The sequence below is a fragment of the Microtus oregoni genome, unplaced genomic scaffold, assembly GCF_018167655.1.
Source record: "Microtus oregoni isolate MIOR12 unplaced genomic scaffold, Mior012 000061F_ref0000440, whole genome shotgun sequence".
Classification (NCBI taxonomy): domain Eukaryota; kingdom Metazoa; phylum Chordata; class Mammalia; order Rodentia; family Cricetidae; genus Microtus; species Microtus oregoni.
In genome coordinates, this window is record NW_024543871.1 from 6,658,618 (window position 1) to 6,662,971 (window position 4,354).

Sequence of the window (4,354 nt, forward strand, 5' to 3'; positions counted from 1 at the left end):
CAGTCATCACAGAAGAGAAGTTCATGGGAATTCAAAGCATTGATCCACTTGTTTAGGAGAGGAAGAGAGGCTAGGGGTGAGGTAACACACTGGGAGAAAATGGAGGGATAAAAAGCATCCTCACTGAGTGCTCACCGTACCCTCTCATCTACATAGTTTGATCAATCTAACTTCGCACATGAAGAAACAAAGATTCAGAGACGTGAGATGCCGGGTTTGGTGAGGCACTAACTAACCAAGACAATCCAATCTTTTTCTACTCCACTATACTTAGCCTTGTCTGATTCCACATTTGTGGTCCTGTTCTGTCTCCGAAGCCAAAAACTTCAGTGTGTGAGGGTTAATCTTCTGGTTAACTTGGCTGGATTTGGAATCACCTAGGCGATATGCCTCTAGGTGTGTCTGTTAAGCTGTTACCAAGAGGATTAACTGAAGAGGGAAGACCCACCCTGAGGGCAGGCAGCACCATCCTACGGTTTATGTTCAGTAAAGCTGGAAAGAAGAGAAAGTGAATGGACACTAGCATTTGTCCCTCTCTGCTTGCTTTTGGAGGACGAGGTGTGACCAGCCAATTTATGCTCCTCCACCACGGCTAGAGCTGCTCTTTCTACTGTGCTTATTCTACTGTGGTGGGCTGTTTTCAAACTAGCAGCCTGTAGTGCTATTTCTAGTTGATCTTAATAATAAAGACCTAGAGTCAGATACTCGAGGGTGAAAGCCAAAAGATCAGAGAAGCCGAGCAACCAACCACTAATTCTCACCTCTACAAAATCCTCAGACCAAATGGGATATCCTGTCTTTATAAGTCCTCAAACTGAATACTGTCTCTATGAAACCTCAGACTGAATCCTGAGCTCCTGTCTCTTCCTGCCTCCTCTCTCTGCCCAATTGTATCACTTCCCCTCTCCACCTCCCTAGTGCCGGGATTAAAGGTGTGAGCCACCACTGCTTGGCTCTGTTTCTCTTTTAGACTGATTCAATCTTTTGTAGCCCAGGGTAGCCTTGAACTCACAGAGATTCATCTGCCTCTGTCTCCCAAATGCTAGGGATTAACGGTGTGTGCCGCCACTGCCTGGCCTCTATGGCTAACTAGTGTGTCTATCTAGCGCCCCACTCTGATTTTCAAGCAAGATTTATTTGTTAAAGCACAAACAGCACAAATATCACCACAGCGGCCAAAATAGACTCTTCCTTCATTAAGCTGATTCTTGGTATTTGGTTAGAGCAATGAGACAGCAAATAGTGTATTATATAAGGGAATATTTTTGCATATGCAAATTTAACTCAAATCACTTCGGGCCTCACCAGTCTGAATCTATACAAATGAAATTATAGCAACTCAAGTTTTATTTGCTTATTTCTTATAGTTTTGCAATACAGTGCTTTATCTTAAGCCAAGCCTCCTAGTCCTAAGCATTTTTTTTAATTGGGAGTGTCACATATACTCATAAACATGCCACTTCTCATTACTGATAGTGATGGCGATAGTGCATGCCAGTGCCCTTTATGGTACCTTTTAGTGGTAATATAACCTGCATGATTTTGAGGTTGATCTGACTGGGTAACAAGTTCATAAAGAAAGGACAGACACACAGACACACTTACAGAAAAGCTGGGATCATGTGAGCCATGGGCTCCAACAGATACTACCAGCAACTGTCCAGAAACTAAACATATTTATTTTATACATCTGAATTGAGAAAGCGTGTTCATGGTATACAGTTGAACAAAGAGGGGGTCTCTTAGGAGAGCAGTCTCTAGTTGCAGTCATCCTGGTGAAGGAAGCTAAGGTTGACAGTTTCTACTTACACTGGTTTTATGTAAAGGCTAATCAATTGTAATATCCATTGGACCAGGGGAAGGCTTTGCCATTCTTCACATCCTGACTCAGGGATGGATTTGCTGTTCTCATGGATCTGAGGCGTTAGGGTCCTGGTCATGGCTGTGCTCATGTCAACAGTACATACTCACTCAGGACTTCTCTGTTTTCCACACAATGGTCTTTGACTTGCAGAGAAGTCCCTTACCTATAAAGAAAGAGACATTGTCACTTATCTAGGATAACAAATCTGTTAAGTAGCAGAGAAGAAATGAACACTGAAGGAGATTTACTTTTTATCTGTTTTCAGGCTTGGCGCTACTTGACACCATGCCTACCTAAAACACACTTGGAGAATGAGCTTCTCTTTTTCAACTTCTTACATCACTGGGAGAGTTTCTTTAAAGGCTTTGTAAAATTTGTTAATGACACTTGCAGGGCTTTGAAACTCCTCAACAACCTGAATTCTTTTGCAAAAAAATCTAAGTTCTAATTTTTTTCACACTCAGGCCTATTCAAAGTTTTATTTCTTCCCTGTGCTCAGTAACAAAGAAACAGCCTCGCCCTCTCCCCCAGCAAAGTCTCATCTTCAAGGACTGGGAGGCAGAAGTGGTGACTTGGGGGGCGGGTTGGTACGAGGTGGAATGTGAGAGTTCTTTCTACCACTTTTCTCTACGATCAATCCTTATTTTAAGTGTTTCCTTCCCAAAACTTCAGGTGTGCACACAGCTTGCCACCCTAGGGAGCAGGGCCAGGGCAGCAGTGCTGAAGGCATAATACCCACTTTCAACAAGTCATGGTTCCAGTGTAAATCCTGGGTGGATGGGGGAGGAGGAGAGGCTGGGACCCCACACCCGAAGTGACAGTGGGACCTTGGTTCTGCCACCAGCTTTCCTAGCAGAATTGGTCATCACAGTCGTCGTCCTTTATCCCCTTCACCCGAAGCTGGTCAAAGTCCTCGAACACAATGTCATCGTCTGTGGCATAGTTGGTATCAAATTTGATGAGGTTGGTATCCACGGAGACAACTGTTTCCCAGGGTGCTGACTGGGATCTGGGAAGGGTGATGTGGTCATGGGGCTTGGGGTGCATGAGAACAAAAGGCAGCTCCACGGAGACATCCCTGCCTCGAGACACCACCAGCTTCACCTTGACTCTGTAGGACACCAGGATTCCCAGCACCTCCTTGTTGGCTCCCTCCTTCACTATGGTGCTGGAAGCCAAGTTGGTGTCTTCATGCTTGAGCTGCCCTCCAGGGCAAGGCCACGCTTCTCCTGGTTGTCGCTGAGCAGCGGGGTGATGGTGTACACCTTGCAGAATGTGAAACTGGGAGAACCTGGTCATCTTGCTCAAGCTGAGTCACAGGGCACTTGTACTGCGCGGTCCTGAAGAGGCAAATGTCAGCATACTGTCTCACAGAGACTCTGATCTTTTTGACGGTCTTGGTAGAGTTGTTGGTGACATGGATGTTGACATTGAGTGGCTTTCCGTGGTAGTACAGCTCTTTGTCCAGGGAAGCCTCTAGGTGCAGGGACCTCCTGTCAGACATGAGGAAGTGGCGTGTGGCTTCAGCTGAGTGCTGGGGGCCGGGCATCTCTGGAACGACCTGCACCTTTCTGATGATGAGCCACACAGAGTTCCTTTTGTGGCTGTTTTCTTCCAGTGATTTGGCACAAAAGGCACGGATCTCAAAGTTGACTCCGCAGGCCTTCCCTGTGTCCTCTGGCTGCAGGGTGACGGACCAGGGTAAATTCTAGGGTATTGTGAAAAAAATGGATGGACATGCTGGCCCAGCTTCGTCAGCAGTCGGCCCTGTAGCCGGGTGGGGGGCCAGGGTGAGTTGGGCATAGGGGGGAAGGCTTGGTATAGCGATGAACAGATCTTTGTGGAAAGACTGGCCCAGTACATCCAAGTCTTCTCGGCCATAGTGGAAGGCGCAGGTGAGGGTCACAAACACTTCGCGGTCCTTCAAGTCGTCAGGGTCCACAAGTACCAAACCATCCACGGGATCCACTTTGTCCAGGTGATCTACAAAGTCGTGCTTGCCCAAGTACACGGTGAGCTTGCAGTTAGGGCTAGACTTCTTGAAGACCCTGGTCCCGGGTTTTTCCCCCATGGTGCATGCGCTCGCCTCCCTCCACCCGCGGTTTGCGGCTGGCTCGCAGCCTTCTTCTAATTTCTAAATTTAAATTTATTTTTTATTTCTGCGCACATACATGCATGCATGTGCATGCCTGCACATGTCTGCTCCATTGCCCTTGGATGCTGTAAGATGGCATCAGGTCCCCTGGAGTTGGAGTTACAGATGATGGTGAGCAGCCTGAGGCGGGTTCTGGAAACCGAGTTCTGGTCCTCTGGAAGAGCAGCAATGATTCGTAAGCTATCTTGCCAGGCTCCTATTTATTTAAGTTTTAAAATATCTCTTTTGGGGTCAGTTTTTGGTAATGTAGATTTTGTGTACATAATCCCAGTCTTGTTTTGTTTTGTTTTACAGATGTATTTGCAGGGTGTTTTGTGAAATAGTCTCTTACTGTC

The 4,354-nt window shown here is 46.6% G+C and overlaps 1 pseudogene; it reads right to left on the reverse strand.

Moving 5' to 3' along the window:
- Positions 1–2,713: 2,713 nt before the first annotated feature.
- LOC121439508 lies at positions 2,714–3,935 on the reverse strand (annotated as a pseudogene).
- Positions 3,936–4,354: the final 419 nt, after the last annotated feature.